The following is an 18,844-nucleotide window of genomic DNA, read 5'->3' as shown; positions in this document are numbered from 1 at the left end:
ATCAATGGCAATTACCGAATCGGTAAATACTGATTCGGTAAAATTACCGAATAGACAAGGGTGGCACTTTGACACCCTGCTGCACCCCTGATCAGTGCTTGTGTGCCATGTGACACACATACATGCCCTTACGGCATGTATGTGTGCCACATGGCACAGGTGTACATGCTCAGATTTGCATATACACAGGTATTCGGTATTTACCACCAACTAATAGTTGGTGGTAAATAACGAATCCTTAAGACCCTGAGGCACTGTTTACAGTGCCACCAACACCTCAAATTACAGATTTGGTAAATACCTATTCGGTAAATTACCGAATTGGTAAATTTACCGAATCTGTAATTTTTAAGGCCCCTACATCTCAAACTCCAAATACCGGTAGGTAACGGACTAAATCGGCCGTTACCGACCGGTATTTGGCCACCTACATATAGCCCTAAGTGACATAGAAATAGGTCAATCTTTGGTGGGAGATGGAGGCAGGGGACATGCAGCTCCTTTCGGCGCTTATCAACCAGTGGTCTAAAGCTGCAGGCAAACACAGTACCAATACAGAGTGCACACAGGCAGTCACACAGAAAAACTTGGCCCCATACAAACCCCGCAGATACTGGGCAAAAGCAGATAAACGAACCAAGGCGCAGAGAAATAAAACTCAGTGCAAACCAAAAAAGCAGTGGAAACACACAGCAGGTGCAGGGCATAGAACAAACAGTGTAAGGAGGGTGATCAAGAGAGGTGCTGTTCTTGCAATCCAACGTTAATGGTTGATTTGTTGCTTCATGTATGTCTTATAGGGTTTGCTGTCCCAACGTTGAAGAGCCAAAACACCACAATTAAGGCTTTCAACGGTGATCAAGTTTCTCCCATAGTTGATTTGGCTACTAGAGTTTTGAAAAGTTTCTTTTTAAGTCGTCCATTGGTTCAATGCCTTATTCCTTCTTGAAATCAAACACTAGTCTTTTGGTCTTTACAGGAACCTCCCTTTAAACCGCTTCAAACGATAAACCTCAAATTCCTTTAAGAAATGTAATTGTTTTGGCTGCCATCTGTTCAGGTCAGAGTTAGTGAACTGAGGGCTCATTTTAGGGGGGTTTTCTAGACAGAATAATCCCCTGCACCTTTTATACATTCTTTCTTTTTCCTCCCAAGTTTCATCAGTATTTAATGACTCTCAAGATCTTGTCCTTACTTCCTTTTACCCCAAACCATCTTCTCCATTAGAGAAGCAGTTGCATTCTTTGGAAGTGAGAGGAGCCTTATCTATTTATTGAGAGACCTGCTGTTGTTCAGGAAACAAATATGTTAGCAGCTTTTTGGGTTTCAGGATAGGAAAACACCCTTAAAACTTCACCATAAGCAAATAAATGCACATTACAATTACCGCAGCCTATTAATTAAACGACTTTGGGGCAATCCGGTCTAGTCTAGTAATAATTTGGGTGTCATCAGCATATGAACAAGTCTATAGTTCAATGGATCTGATCAGGTGTGATCGAGGGGGAGCACAGATGTTAAAATGGGGAGGAGTCAGTGAAGACCCTTGGGAAACCTGCAGCACTGGAGGGCCTCTCTTGAGCACAGTTAGATAGAAAGAATGGATGGCAAAGTTAGGACTAGGGTGCACGAAATTTGGGTAATTTGCTTTTTCGTAACTATGAGAAATTTCTTGAAAATTATGAAAATGACAAGTAAGTATGTAAAATGCAAATCTGCAATTTAGTTCTAGATGTGGTAGAAGCCTATCCATTCAAGGTTTTCTTGCTTACGTTTTTTGACTTATAGTAATATTTGTATGTTTGAGGTCGACATGACGGCAGCCATCAGATTGTAAACAAAAAATCTGCACTGTATGAGGTACAGACACACATAGAAGGGGAAACCTCAGAGCTCTGTTTATGTCTTCAATATAAAGCATACAGACCAGTGCTTTACCCTCTGGTACTGAGTACCTGTACTTCTTTCATTTGAGAGGGAGAGTACCTGCACTTTTCAATTGTGGTGCAAGCAGGGCTTTAAATGGGCCGGGTCCTGCCGGTTCTGAGCACCGGCTGTTCTTAAAAGCAGGTGCTGAGACGGGTCCCTATCGGGCTCTCCATTTTTACCTTCCGTGTGGAGGAAAAAAACTGAACTCTGCATCCATCACTGCTCTTGATGTAACTTCAAAGAGACTCATTTTTCAGTTTTACATAGTGCAAACTTGGAGCAAACATGAGCATCAGTTACATTACACAAGGACATATTCATGTTTTGAATCACATGAAGTTGAGGCGACATAAGGCTAGAAGCTGTTTTCTCAGCTCGAAGGTCGGCTGCGCTAGCCTTTTGCCAGAACATCACCCACAAGATTGGAAGCATTTTCAATATTAAATATAACAACGTCAAAGTTGATGTTTATTTATCTTATGCAATTTACAACCATTGACAAAGGCAATAGTCCTGGCTTGTTGTAAGTGTAATGTTAATTGTTGTGGTATATATCTGGAATGAATGGACAGAGAGCAAAATGCCAGTGGGGTAGCCCACTATGGGAAGCACAGATTTGTAGCTTACACATCGTCAATGCCCCTATGACAGACACCCCTGTTTTTTCACCCCACTTAAAGCCCTGGGTGCATTACACTTAATGGAAGAGTACCAGCACTTCTCACGAGCAAATAGGTACTGTGAACAGAAAGCACCAGCATTGATACAGACTAATACCGAGCTGGAGCAGATCTTGGAAACACAGCCTGGGTGACCTGCACCCGATCTTTACATGTTCACCCTCCTCGTACCACATCCCTGGGCCACAACCTGAGCCAGAACCCACACCAATAACCACACACATCCCCAATGCCTAGTGACAAGTAAAACAGCTCAGAAATCATCGAATGCACTGTCCTCACCCACTACCCAGAGAAGGTACTCGTCATCAGAGGTCCAGAAATGTTCATACAGCACCGGCAGATGATGTCATATGTACCTGCACCGTACCATGTACTCACTCAGTGACGTGCCACACCTATAAAAGTACCATGTAACTCCACGTCAGTATGGACACATCGCTCATGTTCAAAGCTTTTCCTTTACATGTGATGCTTCAGGTGTGTGATTTCAATTGGAACAACTGAAGTGAGTGACCAGGACTTCAACTCCCAAGATGCATTAGGATAACAAATTAAATTCCAGGAGTGGATCACTGCAGCCCTCATGACTTGGAGTCACATTGTAACCTCACGCATGTCACAGCAGGGAGGTAAGAGTGGGCTGTGAATTCATTGAAAGGCTGAGCTTGAAAGGTGGAAATTCCACAATGGGTTTTCTTTGTTTTGACAAAATGGGGATAACAATACAAAATGTGATATATTGGTTAAAAAGCACACTGAAGCCTACAAGATTTATATCTCAGTTTGAGTAACTACATGGCAGCTGTGTAGAGTCAGTGGCCAGTTAGCTCAGTTGGTTAGAGCGTGGTGCTAATAACGCCAAGGTCGCGGGTTCGATCCCCGTACTGGCCATTGCTTTTTAACATTTATACTTGTAAAATAATGATAATCATTAGTATTACAATAATATAATAGAAGGCGTTTCAAATAGCACCTTTTACGGGTGTAGTTTAATGTAGTAAATAGTTGGTCTCTGCAGTTTGTACCGAGAGCACGGTGCGCAGGTAGCAGCATGTAGGGGTCTCCGTGTGTTAACATAGCCCCCTCCCCTCCCCTCCCCGCCTCTTCCATGTTTCATGGGTCTCTCTAGGTCACTTTTTGAGCCGGGGACGGTGTCTAAAGTTCACATTTTGCTCTCGGGGAGGGGCGGCTCCTCGCCCAGAGGTGAAGCAAAGAGCACGTGGGTTAGTTTGGACTCATTCAACTATCTGGTCTATTTGCTGCCCTTTATAATCGTTGCGCTCTCGTTCGGTTTAACGTAGGTAAAGCGCTTCGTTCACCAGTCTGTGCTCTTCCTACTTGGAACATCAATGCAAAAATCTGCCTATAATGATACACGTTTCCCGTTACCCCATTTGACACTTTTACTATATAGAAGTTTTCTAATTCTTGTTCAGAGTCGGGGAAAAATGTCAATGTTTCATACCAAGAAATTTGAATTCCGTATGCGTGACACCGCGATAATAGGTAAGCAGTGGACATAATGCATTCCAGTAGCCAAAGTGGGCGCTGTGGCTTAGTTGGTTAAAGCGCCTGTCTAGTAAACAGGAGATCCTGAGTTCGAATCTCAGCAGTGCCTTGTTTTTCAAACACATTCAGAAATCACATTTAAAAGTCGATTAACTGTCTCCACACCCACGTTGCTGCTTTTATTATAGTTATTCACAGATACATGATACTATTGTTTAGAAGTTATATATCTATTATGATGGTTAAATTCCGTAACTAACACTCTTACCGAACAGGCAGAAGAGGGTCAAACTTCACTGCTTCAAGAACAGGCACAGCACAGGCAGCAGCTGTGTAGACACAGCTTCAGATGGTTACAGCCCAGCCAGCGGCGTTGCAAGCTTCTCTTCCATGATAAAACGGCGAGGAGGCCAAAAGAAATGTTGGGGTGCAGAGGGAGCGGTATTAAAACCAGGTGGAAACGCAAGCTCTTTTACAACCAGGCACTGTGCACAGGACAAGTTAAGCCTCATGTTTCTTATTTTCCTGGCAGCCTCATCTGCTGAGTAGACTTCTTGAATTCCCATCTGGAATATTGTACCTAGTTGTAGAATCTTATTAAGGCATTTTCTTATTAGAAGCGGTGGGGAGAGAACGCAACATGACGTTCTTTTATTATACATAAAACCCCCCATTGCAGAAATTCTGGGCTTCACACGATCGAGTTTAGAAGAGCCAGGTACACGGGGGCGTGGCTTGGACGGCAATGTGGACGGTCGTCTAGGTCCGTCAGCTCCGCATCCCTGAGGGGAAAACAATACGCCAAAACAGCCAATTCCGCCAACAAAGGAGAGGAACAAGTAGGGGAAAGCTCCGAGCAGCTGGGAAGACGACCAGAAGTAAAGGGAACAGCCGCAGTGCCGAGAAAGCAGCTCGAGAACTTTGCCAAGAGTTTCAAAGTGTGAGCCCAAGATGGCGCCTGGAGCTCGCAGAGAGAACAACAAGCGGTGACTGTGCAGCAAACCGGCTTGTGAAGAGAGCAGTGAAACAAGGAACCAACACCGTACCCACGGAAAAGGAAAAAAAGGAAAAAAGGAGAGTAAGACAGCATTTAACGACTGGAACGCACTCAGTACAGAAGAGCCGCGCAATCACCACCGCCTCCGTTCTAAGAAGGAGCACGCGCAGCGAGGTACGCCCGCCAGACAAGCAATCCCCCTCCAGCGAAAACAAAGCGGCGCGCTTACCGAAGATTCGACACAGTCACGGACATAGGCACCGGAAGTGAGAGGAAGGTAGGCGCCATCACCGGAAGTCTTCCTCAACATCAACCCCAGGCGAAAGTCCCGGACAGGACCGGAAAAGGAAGAGGAAGGGTGTCATCAACCAGCGCCGGAAGTAGATGCACGAGCAAGGAAAACAAAGGGGGGAAGCGCGCCGAACCTCCCGAGTGGCGGAACATCGGTGGAAGCAAGGTTTGCAGCCGGATCAAACGGCGCGGGGGCGGCACAAAGCACGGCAGACGCCAGATAGAGTGGCGCTGGGCGAGGAGGCGAGACAGAGCACGACAGAAGCTGGATCAAGGGAGTGAGCGGAGGCAGCGCGGTGAAGGCGCAAGCGCAGCGCAAACTGCACCAGTAGGCGTGGCACTCAGAGCAGGCTCAAACCCAACGAGGGGCACGCAGCCACACCGCAAACTGCAGCAGCAGTCGGCAGCAGCAGTCGGCAGGCCAGGACACAGGCAGATGCAGCAAGCGAAGCAGTACTGCCGGTAGAGTGGGTGGCACAGAGGCGTGGCACTCACAGTAAACAGCAGCGGTCAGCAGGCCAGGACGCAGGCAGCTGCGGCAAGAGAAGCCGGACACCAAAAGAGTACGCCAAGGAGCACATAAGTTAAGCAAGGGCGTGAACACAATAAAAAGGGTACAAGCAACGCAAACTTAAGCCAAGAAGAGGCCAAAGGCGTCAGCGAGAGGCCAAAGACAACGTCAGCAAGGGCAGGACCAAGTCCCCTAAAAGCACACAGAGCAGAGCAAGTGCAGCAGGCAGAAAACAGTCAAACACAACATCCAGCCTAACCTCCTGAGCGCCAAAGCAGTAAGACAGAAGCGAACGAGACAAGGCACACGCTGGCAGGTCTTAAGGCAAAGACCAGAACAAGATACATCCGGGAACCGAGCAGATACAGACTGCAAGGCATCTCAGAGAAAACGTCAAAGGCGACTGAACTACCCAAGACAACCCTAGCGGAAGGGAGGCTAGGCAGCATCCTATCAAGGAGGGGCATTATAACAATGGCAGGCAACGAAGGGAAAGCAGCTGGTGACCAGAAAAAACCGAAGATAGACAATCAAGGGTCGCCTCTGAAAAACAACAGGAGCGAGACGGCCACCCTAGAAACGATCCTGCGGAGAGTAAATGAAGGGATCGAAGTGGGGAAAGATACAAAACTCAAGGTGGAGAACATGCAGCTCGAGATGGCGGCTATAAGAGCGGACCTCCACAAAGCTACAACAAGAATTGAGATGACAGAAGGTAGAATAAGTGCAGTGGAGGATGAGACAAGGGACAACACCAAGGCCATAGCCGAGCTGCAGAAAACCACGAAAGCCATACAAAAACAGCTAGCTGAGAAGGACGATAGAGCAAGAAGAGGCAACGTAAGGATCCTGGGAGTGCCGGAGGGGACAGAAGACAAAGCGGGATCATGCGCAGCAATGCTAGAGGAGTTGATCCCCAAACTCACCGGCATCACATTCGACAGAAGGTTCGAGGTGCAAAAGGCATAGAGAATACCGGCAGGAAAGCCCACAACAGGAAAAGGGCCGAGAGCAATAATATGCAGCCCACTTAGACTAAGCCAAACAGACGCCATCTTCGCCTTCGCTAGGAAAAACCAGAACCTGAAGTGGGAAGGCAGCAAGATCGTTTTAACCCAAGACTACTCCAAACCCACGGTAGAGTCAAGAAAAGGATTCCTGGCCCTCAGAGAAACACTGCGCAGAAGAGGAGCCACCTTCAGCTTCGTTGGTCCTGCCAGATTCAAAGTAATGGACAAGTGGAAGACAATGATTTTTGAAAGCCCGGAGGAACTAAGGAGATACCTGCAAGGCCCACCCGTGGAAGAGATGGAGGATAACAGAAGCCCAGGAGCAGCGAAAAGGAGCGCCTCACCGGATGAGAATGGACAATCTGAATAAGTGAACGCGATAAAAGCCGAAGGAAAAGAAAAGGAGTAAAATCACCAATGGCACAAGGAACATATCTACCTCATTAAACCCACAGCGGGAAATAAAAAGCACAATAATTAGAATGAAGAGCTACAGCTAGCACATCAAATCAAAGGTCAACCATGGCACTATCTAAACGAGACAATCAAGCCGCAGCAGAGCAGGGTGCCGGGCTCTGTCCTTGGTACCATTTCCACCTCAGTCAAGCAACAGCAAGGAAAAAAACAGACACTACCTCAGGGGAAAGACGCGGAGCAAAGGAACTTTGTCGTCCCACACCCACTCAGCAAGTAAGGGAGGGGGGGAGGGACAATCGGGGGGGAGGGGGCGGAAGAACGGGGGGGAGCGGGGAGCACATACATGGGTCTACTCACTATCATCTGTCCTCTCTATACTCTATCTTTCTATCTTTCTATCTTTCTATCTTTCTCCTTACACTCACACGGGGGGAAGTACACGCAGGAGAAGGGGGATGGTCCCACACACAAGCCAAAGACCGAAAAGACGCAGAGAAAGGCCACTGCAAATGCGGAAACCAAAGCATTGTAAATGATAAACAGCAACAAGAGTAGCATTGCGTCTGACATTAAGATAGTGTCCCTAAACGTCAAGGGTCTGAATAGCCCGGTGAAAAGGAGGAAAGTACTCGAACACCTTAGGAAACTTAAGAGCGACATATACGTACTCCAAGAAACAAGATTGCAAGCAGAGGACATCAGCCGCATAGGGGCCAATTGGATAGGTGAGGTGCAGGGCTCACCAGCACAGAATAAGAAGAACGGGGTAGTAACAATTATAAGCAAACACTCCAAAATAGAAGTGGTAGGCTCTCAGGCAGACACACAAGGGAGAATGCTTACGACGACACTCAGAAGGGCGGGGGAGACATTCCATGTAGCTAACATATATGGACCCAACAGTGACGACAGAACATTTTGGGAGGGGGTGGGCGCACAACTGTACTCACTACCTCTAGGAGACCTGCTGATCGTCGCGGGCGATATGAACCAAGTCCTAGACCCAGCAATTGATAAGCATCCATACAGACCAAGCCAATCAACAAACAATCCCCACATCCTTAAAAATCTCTGTTCCAAACTAAGTCTGAGAGACCCTTGGCGCATAAGCAACCCAGATGCCAGGGAGTACACTTTCTACTCCAACCCACACAACTCATACAGCCGAATAGATTACATTCTGATGTCAGAAACACATACTCACCTCATAGACCACACGGAAATAGGACCCAGAACTATATCAGACCACTCACACATAAGCCTAACACTATCGGGCAGACACAACGACGAGCCGACCCGCAGATGGCGATTCGATGACAGTCTGCTCCAAAACGCCCCAGCGAGAGCCAAAATAGAGGAGGCAATAAAAGAATACCTACTACTAAACGATAAACAAAACACAAGCAGGGAAGTCCTATGGGACGCCCTGAAGGCCACCATTCGGGGAACAGTCATGACAGTCAAGGGAAGGATGAACAAAGACAAGAACAAGAAAGTTGCAGACCTAGAGAAGGAAATTAAAAAACTTGAGAACAGCCACATAGCCAGAATAGAGGACAGGAACACACTCACAAACCTAACTAAATTAAAGTACGAGCTAAACAGGATACTGAGCGAGAGGGCGGGCACCTGGATCAATAAATATAAATCAATTAATCTATGTACCGCAAACAAAGCGGGCAAAAACCTAGCATCCTACCTGAGAGGAAAGCAGAGACACCACACGATAGGAGCCATCAAAGACAAACACGGCATATCCCAGACCTCAAACAAAGACATCCTAGAAGTCTTCAGGGATTTCTACGAGGGACTGTACACAAAGGATGATACACTGCAAGATGATGGGGGGAAAGAGCTACTAGCGAACATAGCCACACCCACACTGACGGACCAGGAACGAGACATCCTGGAAATGTCCATAACGGGGGATGAGATAGACAGAGCCACGCAAAGCCTCAACGATAACAAGGCACCTGGGCCAGACGGGTTCACAGCTGGCTTCTATAAGCAATACCTGAACATACTTAAACCCACAATGAGGGAGGTATTCACAGCATGCGCCCAAAGCGGACACATGACACCCTCAATGGCGGAGGCAAATATAATAGTGATACCCAAGGAAGGGAAAGACACAACAGAGGCGAAGAACTTTAGACCGATCTCCCTCATCAATGTAGACTGCAAAATCTATGCAAAAATACTAGCCAATAGACTCAACGCATACCTTCCGAAACTCATACACAACTCGCAAGTAGGCTATCTTAAAAACCGGATGTCCCATGACAACACGAGACTCCTATGCCACCTAATTAACCACTCCTCACGTAGCGACAACGCAGCAGTCATGATAGCTTTAGATGCTGAGAAAGCCTTTGATAGAGTCTCATGGCCCTTCCTGGATCAGTGCATGGGGAAATTCAGGCTAGGTCCAAACTATAGGAAGATGGTTATGGCCCTATATGAGAACCCCAAAGCAAGGGTGGTGGTCAACGGAGGCACATCAAACACACTCAACTTGGGAAGGGGAACTAGACAAGGATGCCCCCTGTCACCAGCCCTATTCCTGCTAGCCATAGAACCGCTCCTCACGATGATCAGATCCAATGTGGACATTGTAGGGATACCAATAGGGGGAGAGACTTTCAAGCTAGCGGCGTACGCAGATGACGTACTAATAGTCACGGAAGACCCAGAGAGATCCATAAAAGCACTGACTGACACCATTGACAAATACGCCAAGGTCATGGGGTACAAACTTAACAGAGACAAATCTGAATGCAAACCTCTAAACATCCACGCAACAAGAACAGTATTAGGAACATCAAGACTAACATGGCAATCAAAACCCATAAAATATCTGGGTAGCCTCTTCGAGAGGGACCTAAGAATGACACTGGAACATAACGAGCACGCAACGATACAGAAAATCAAGGACAAGGTAGAAGGGTGGTCCCCCAGGTTCACAACATGGTGGGGAAGGATAGAGGCAATCAAAATGATGCTCTCACCGATGGTCAACTATTTGCTAACAATGCTCCCACTGACTAACACAGAGAGCTTCAACAAGACACTTGACAAGGTACTAAACAGCTTCCTTTGGAGGGGGAAGAAACCAAGAATAAGCCTACACAAGCTAAGGCTATCTAAAGAACAGGGTGGCCTGAATATAACGAATTTCAAGCGATTCCAGACGGCATGCATAGCTAGACAGGGACTACATTGGCTAGACCCAAGAAAGGAATACACCCCAGCATGGCTATCTTTCGAGCGCGGCCTACTAAAGGGCATGAACCCTATAACACTCCTGACAGCCACACGACACCCAGCAGTGAGGGAGAACCCCGTCCTCAGGAACACAAGGACAGCTCTACTAAGCGTCGACAAAACACTGTCAACAAGCATCAGGGGAGGCCAATTTGAATCCCTCTGGCACAACCCTACCTTAAAATACAGAGATAAGGTTCTAGACATGCCTGTGTGGTACGGACAGGGCATATCCACGGCCCATGACCTTCTTACTGGACACCGGCCCGCCTATCCACCCTGGGGATCCGAGAGAGCGACACATGCTGGAACTGTAACGAAGGTAGGGGGGATTTAGAGCATCTCCTACTCAGCTGCCCTCAGATCAAGGAGTTCTGGGAAAGAACGGGGAAGCTTATCAATGACATCACTGGTGTAGCCATACACATAGATTTCCCAAGTCTAGTCCTGGGCTTTGCATCCCCGTCCATTACAACGACAGAAGACCGTGACCTCATTGACCTACTGTTGACTGCTGCAGTCAAAATAATCCTAAGCAACTGGAAAGACACCACAAAAGCGACACCACAGGCATGGCTCAACTGGGTCACTTTCCTAAGAGGGGCAGATAACATTACAGCGAAATATACACCGAAAACACACAGGCAATCAAACATGTGGAGGCCCTTAGACCTCTACCTTTCATCACATAAACCCCCCTAGGCGCAGACACCAGACACTAGACAGCCACCGAGGGACACAGCACAGGGACCGACACTACAACAAGAGAAACCGGCTAGGAAGTACACTCTCCTATCTCCTACCTCTATCACTCTCTATCCTCTCTATCGTCCGGGGTGCTATACCCACCAGGCAGATCAAAGGGGGGAAAGAAGACGACGCCAAGCAAGACTCGGATAACGGACTTCTTCTTCCTTCTTGGACTAGTAGAACTATCCGACCCCACGCACCATGGCAAGGAACGAACTATTGCAGGACAATATTACTATACCCCCCGCGCCTTCTTTTTCTTTTTCTCTTTTCTTTTTTTCTCCTCTTTCTTTCCGCCACTCATAAAAAAGAAAAAAAAAAAAAAAAAGAAGAGCCAGGTACACAAGGTAACCCAGCACCCACGTAGCTATGGTTTTCGTATAGTGGTTAAAACTTTGTGACTACAGCAACCTTGGTTCCAATCTGAGGCAGTGTGAAACATTTCGGTAAATACAGATTTGAAATGTATATACAGTATTTTTTTCAATAGAGCCCATAACACACTTCTGCATTATCCAACTATTGAAACTGCAAGCTTCTATCAAGAAAAGTCATTCCATCCTAATGACGCATTGCAGTCGGAATACACACACACACCTACACACACACCTACGCACACACCCCCCCCACACAAACCCACATATATATATATATATAGTAATTAATAACTTGCTTTTAGTATACTGTTTCATACAGTAGATCTGCCCTGTATAAATGCCGTGTGTATATGCGCAGAAACCTTTCTATGAATGCAGAACACATTGCTCATTTCAAGATGCATTTTTTGTAAGAATGTTTTATTTTTCCGTGAGGTTGCTTGATTATGCGCTCAGGCTAAGCAGTAATTAATGACACGTCCAACTTGAAAGGTAAACATTCATCTCTCAAATAGGCTTCCCGTTCTTAATAGCCTGGACAGAGACTTTAAGTGCATCCCACGAACAGAGGAAGTGCTGGTAACGTCCTAGTAACCAGTAGAGCCGCCCTGCTGAGAAGTGTCGGTCCTGAGAAGCGTCAATTCTGCTCTGCTCAGCCAGTCCTCTGGACTCTCTTCTTCCAAGTCCTTCCTTGTATTCTGCTTTGCCCATTTGGATATATTTATTGGTTTCGGCGAGTGTGTCTGTTCAGTGCAGAAATCATTCTCTTTTCATCGCCTGCGGATGTCAGTTCTGTGTCCTCTTCATTTCCGGCATGGGTTGGTCTGTGCAGCATCTTTGTTTCTGTCAGGTTCAGGTAGAGCCCGGGTGGTTGAGCGTTGCCTACATCTAAAGATTCAGCATCTGCACTAGATAAGTTTTATCATCTTCTGTGTGTCTCTGAGGTGTATATGTATATTGGAAGCATCGATGGGTCAAATAGAACCTGTTACATGCTACATGTGAGCTTTGCTGCTGCTCTCTTCATATGCAGTATTGGTGCTGTAAGATAACCTGACCTGTGCTATTTTCAGCCTCATACAAAGACACACATTCCATACTGGCGACTTTCACAATTTATACCCCATTGCGTATAATGAAATATGGGTCAAATATACTAGGAAAGACGGTGTCCTACAGTGGCCCCGTTATGGTAGCTTTGAAACTAAGATTTTAGACAATCTTGAAGTTTAATTGTTCAAGAAGAAAGCCTGGCCGGCGATGTTTGACTCTCTCCGCTTACGGCGAAAGGAAGCCAAACAGAAAGAAATTAAGCTAGCAAAGAAAAATAAACGAGAACGAGGTATGTCAATGGTGCAAGCTGCTATACAGTTTAGGGATAATGAAGAAGAACAACAAAGCGAACAGTTGCTTAGGCAACGTAAACTAGCGGTAGACAAGTGCTATCCAGCTTTGCCACCTCAACAGCAAGAAGAGAAGAAAGATCTTGTGAAAGATCCTTTAATGTCGCATCTATTGAGTTCGCCACCCCCATATGTGCAGAGTGCTACGGCACCTCCGCCAGTTGTAGTTGCGCAACCTCCGGTTGCTTTGCCTCCTGCGATTCCTCAACAGACAGCTCCTTTTCCACTGGCTCCTATTGCTTTGGCGCAGCCTTCTCAAGGGCCACCGACTTTGCTATCTCCTTCGTCTGCTACTCCTACACTTGTGTTGTCTGTTCCTTCTGTTACTGTTCCGACTTCGGTTTCTTCTCATTCTGCTCCGTCTCCTGTTCTTTTGTCTACTTCTCCTTCTGATCGACAGAGAATGACTGATGCTGTTGTTGGTCTCTTTTCTCCTCTGTTGGGTTCATTGGGTATATCTCCTGTTGTAGAGCGTAAGCAATTACGTAGCCAATTGCCTGATTCTAATGAACGGACAGTGTTAGATCATTTAGCGTGTAAATGGATTACATATCCTTCGCACTATGATCTCGAGTGTGTTATGGATGTTTTCCGACAATGGGAAGCACCGAAACAAAGATATGTCTTTGATGTGATGTGTTCTTTCCTTCGTGAACAATGGGAAGATGGTGAGGTAGGACAAACTCCGCCTGAGTTGTACCGTATACGTTCTGAGTTTGCGAAAGGAACTGTTGTGGGTTTTGACGTTGAGAAAGCAGTTGCGACGTTGTTGTCATTTAGGAATGAATCTCCTTCTCAGCGATTGTTTGAGCCTGATTCGTCAGTTAGGGGAAAGGCGCGACAATATCCGATGCGAGAGGTTCCTCCAGTTTGGAGACCTGGTGATGCAGCTGCTAATCCAGCTATTCCGCCACATTTTCAGCGTGTCTGGGTACATGTTCCATGGAAGCGTGCTGAAGTTTTAGCTCTTAAACAGACTTTGCCTGATCCCCGTAAAAATTCAACTGGGTATTATAAGGAGCTATCTCAAACTGCTGATTCATGTATTATGAATCTAGCTGATATAGATATGTTGTTTGGGAATGTTGTTCCACAGCCTATTTGGGGAAAGATTCGCCACACGGATCATGCACAGGAATTAGGTGATACATGGAATAATCTTAGAGCTGCTATGATAGACAAGTAAGTGGTACTAAACCTGAAGATGTGATTGCTGAACTCCCTGGTAGGATTATTGATTATATGAAGACTTTGATGCCGGCTGTGCGTGTTAATTGGGACAAGCTGTCTGCATGCAAGCAGAAGAAAGACGAAACTGTGTCCGACTTTTTCACTCGGTTCGAATAGACATTTGTAGACCACAGTGGACAGGACATGAGTACAGAAGGTGGTCAACTGTTAATCGTTGACAAATTTGTTCATAATTTGCTTCCAGAATTATGTAATAGTTTGAAGGATTCTGAGAGTTGAAGGACCGGGTTTTAGAACCCAGCGGCGTCAGGGAGAACACCCGATGCCTTCGAGTTCCCCTGCCTTGGCAAACAGAGACACGGGATACTTCTTGATGGGATCACTGAAATAATATCGAGGGACAAAATATCGACTTGCCAAAATATCGTGGACAAAATATCGACAGTCAAAATATCGAGTTTGTATCTACAAACAGGTAAGTACAAAAATATCGAGTACAAAATATCGTTAACAATAATATAGATGTAAAAAATATCGACTTTATTAAAAACAGTGTTAAATTAAATTAATATTAAATTTTAATTACTAAAATATACTTAAAAATACTTAAATTAAATTATAATAATTAAATAATAAATGAAAATAATAAACATAATTTTTTACAATCTTATTTGTTGACCCTGAACCCTAAAAATACCCCTTTACCCAAAAACCCCAAACTGACCCTGAACCCTAAAAATGCCCCTTTACCCAAAAACTGAAAACTGACCCTGAACCCTAAAAATACCCCTTTACCCAAGAACTGAAAACTGACCCTGAACCCTAAAAATAGCCCTTTACCCATGAACTGAAAACTGACCCTGAACCCTAAAAATACCCCTTTACCCATGAACTGAAAACTGACCCTGAACCCTAAAAATAACCCTTTACCCTAAAACTGAAAACTGACCCTGAACCCTAAAAATGCCCCTTTACCCAAAAACTGAAAACTGACCCTGAACCCCAAAAATTCCCCTTTACCCTAAAACTGAAAACTGACCCTGAACCCTAAAAATGCTCCTTTACCCAAAATTTGTCAATATTATTTAATTACCAATTAATTATTAATTAACAATAACAATAAAGTAAATATATTAGCACATTAGCTGTAATTATTTTAATAATTAATATTATTTTTTCCCAATTAATTACTTAAAAATAACACAAAAATATATATATTAAAAATTTACTCTAATGAATGTAATTAACTAATTACAATTAATTAATTACCAATTAATTACTAATACAAAATATGTTCAAAATTATATTAATTAATTAACTAATTAATATTAATTAATTATCAATTAATTATTAATTAAAAATATTAACAAACATATATTAATTAATTAATTATTATTAAATTACTTCCCACCCTATTCCCCTATAAACCCACAACCCGCTACAGAATTACATTACGCAATTATTATAAAAACAAAATTAATTTAATAAAATATTTTATAACATTAAGACACACTTTTCACACATATTATTACATAAAAATACACTATAAAATATTATATATTATTAAAAATTCGATATTTTTGCTATCTATATTTTATACAGTCGATATTACTTCACTTACCTGAAAAACAATATTTTTGTAGTCGATATTATGTCCAGTCGATATTTTGTCCAGTCTATATTTAAAACTCGATATTATGTCCAGTCGATATTTTGGAGTCGATATTTTGTCTGTACACCTTCTTGATGACGTCAAAGACCAACGTTTATTGGCTGCAACCAGGAACAGAGATCTACGAAGCACACACAGGTGGTTCGCTAGAGACTGCACAAATTCAATGAGCAGAGCATGGTCTTTTATGCCAAAAATCAAGCCTCAGGCAACATTCAAAATTATCATTGGGGTCATACAAATTGACCAATGACAGTGTGACAATTTAAAAGTAGCGTATGACAACAATCCCACTTTCCGTTGTCCAGCCCACCAGAAATGACCAAGCAAAATCCAACATTCCTGTTCGAACGGGCCGGACAAACCCATCATAAAACCCTCAACCCAAATCAGTGATTATGTCGTAAAGGAAGGAACAGAAACAGATTGGAAACAAGATAGAAAGGTGGGAGCAGTGTACTGTAAACTCAGGCATGTCCTACCCTTTGATCTTTATCTGACCAGCTGCTTAACAATGAACTGGCTCAGCGAGATCAGCCTCGGGCAAGGAGTCAGTTCGGCCAGGTCATTCAGAAGTCAGCTAAGGCATACGTGTCTCAAGGACTTGTTCAGCCGCAGTCATCGGCCTATGTGAGGGCAACCACTCAAAATAGCTGCCGTACACAAAATGGAACCCGAGGGTTCAATAGAAATCCCCAAATACGTAGTGGTCTCATAGATCGATTCATGCGAAAACACTCGTACACGCTACACTCGCCATTTGCGGTTTGCTGACACCAAAATCGTCTATTTCTGACGACCTTTATTGAACGGGTTCGGTACCACCGAACCAGACCCACAAACTCACGGAACTACAGACCCTCCTTTTGCCCTTACATAGGCAACAGACCCAAACCCATGTCAATCTGAATCCGGATCTATATTCATCAGATCATCGATGTGTTGCTGTAGCATCATCCTAATACTTAGTACCTCTCTCTGGACAGGTCTCTTTGCACACGCAGTAGCACAGAGGCCACAAATAGCAGGAGCACACTGTACACAGAGACAGAACAGGAAAAGGATAGCTAAGACCATCCCAATGACCATCAAAATCTTCCAACCCCAAGTGGATATCAATCCCCATAACCATCCCATCAACGACCAATCTCCTTTGTCCAAATGGACAGAATCGGAGATCTTATGTAGCTTGGAAATGGCCTGGAAGACTGACGGAGCGTTGTCTGGAATGAAAACGCAGCAGTTTGATTGAATCAGTTTACAAACTCCACCTCGATCTGCTAGTATGACATCAAGAGCAACTCTATTTTGGAGTGTCATAAGTCTATCCGACTGGAGCTCAGCAGTCAAGTTACTAGGGCACCAGCAGTTTCGACTATGGTGGACTCAACCACTCTCGTCAACTGGCAAATTTTCCTGCTATTAGCCATCGGTCCCCAGAACGGCAGAAAACCCTTAAAGAAATCTCCCAACTCTTGCCCTGCAGTCTCTTCTTGGCTAAAGACACCTCTAGCAACTCTCGTCTTATGGTAATCTGCAGCAGCTGTAAAAGTGGGAGGCAACAGGAAAGAAACAAAACATGTGCCCGAAAAATCAGGGGGCAACCATGTATACGCTTTGTCATAGCAAACAAAGTAGGTACCGTTAGCAGCTAAAAATGCTGGGGAAGACTGAGACGTAAATACGTAAGTATCAGTACAAACGCTCTTCCCTAACTTAGCTCTCGGATTCTTGCCATTACCCTGCAGACAATAGCGACCCTGATGGGGCACTATCCAAATCGGTGGAGAACTCTTCGCTCGCTGGTTAACACTCAGACTAACTCCATATCCAGTAATGTCCCAACCACTATAGGGTTGCTTCTTATCTATCGGAATAGTTTCAACGGCATTAGTCCCTTTAACCATGTCGACTATGCCTCTTGCAACAGAACGTAGGAATATATGCCCATAGTGTTATGCCCATAACACTATGGGCATAAATAAACATCGTTCTGTAAGCCCAAATCGAACCATTCCAACTAAAAGGCAAAACTAAATACAGAAAACCCTTATCAGTCCTATGGGGCATTAGACCACAGATCCAACAGTTTGTCGTGTTCACCACTAACTGGTGTTGGTTCAAAAGTTGAATAAAGGAATTATTAGCAAATTCCAATCGTCTAACTACCTCCTGTTCAGGCAAAGGTTGAAAAGAATGAGAAGAAATAGTAGGTTGAGGTGTAGGTTGCACAGTGGGAACAAACGTTACTTTAAAAGAGAATGACACATAACCGATTATGAATGTCATCAAACTCAATAGCAAAAATACACACGGTATTAGAAAACGTTTCTTTGAGATCAATTTACATATCTTCTTTCTAAAAATCATTGTCCGTACAGGTCTCTCCAACTCGAAGAAATCCATCCTAAACTAAATATGCTGCTCGCGATGGTAGGGTGTTCTATGCTAAGGAATGCCTCTGTCAACCCAGGGCAACTCCCTTAGGCCAACCAGAACCTTCGACCTAGTGTCTCAGGCTTGCACTCCAAAGACTTTCGGCAACCGCGACTCTACAGCGGAACCCGGATGGCGGTTCTAAAAACAAAAATGAGTAGATCCTCAGTGGAGAGTTAACCTGCAAACAAAAAAATCATAAAAACTTTATTTGTGTTTTATTTGTTTATGACTCTCGGTCGCAAATTATAGCGTCTTCTTCCAGGCAATTCTTGATCTTTAAACAACAAATCAGGCTCAGTAGTGTTCAATCGATTCGAAGGAGGCACAGCTTCTTGTAAAAGATCGTCACTTTGTCTCTCAGAGTTCGTACCAATCAGATGAGCATCGCTGAATGGCAAAAA

At 44.6% G+C, this 18,844-nt stretch overlaps 2 non-coding genes across 2 annotated transcripts; both read left to right on the top strand.

Annotated features, from left to right (window-relative positions):
* Nucleotides 1-3,429: 3,429 nt before the first annotated feature.
* Nucleotides 3,430-3,503, top strand: TRNAI-AAU (transfer RNA isoleucine (anticodon AAU)). The gene has a single exon. It is a non-coding gene; the product is annotated as a tRNA-Ile (tRNA).
* Nucleotides 3,504-4,156: 653 nt separating this feature from the next.
* On the top strand, nt 4,157-4,230 carry TRNAT-AGU (transfer RNA threonine (anticodon AGU)). The gene has a single exon. It is a non-coding gene; the product is annotated as a tRNA-Thr (tRNA).
* Nucleotides 4,231-18,844: the final 14,614 nt, after the last annotated feature.

This window comes from Lissotriton vulgaris, chromosome 12, assembly GCF_964263255.1.
Source record: "Lissotriton vulgaris chromosome 12, aLisVul1.2, whole genome shotgun sequence".
Classification (NCBI taxonomy): domain Eukaryota; kingdom Metazoa; phylum Chordata; class Amphibia; order Caudata; family Salamandridae; genus Lissotriton; species Lissotriton vulgaris.
Note: the sequence above shows the minus strand (reverse complement) of the source record. Positions and strands in the feature narration are given on the sequence as shown.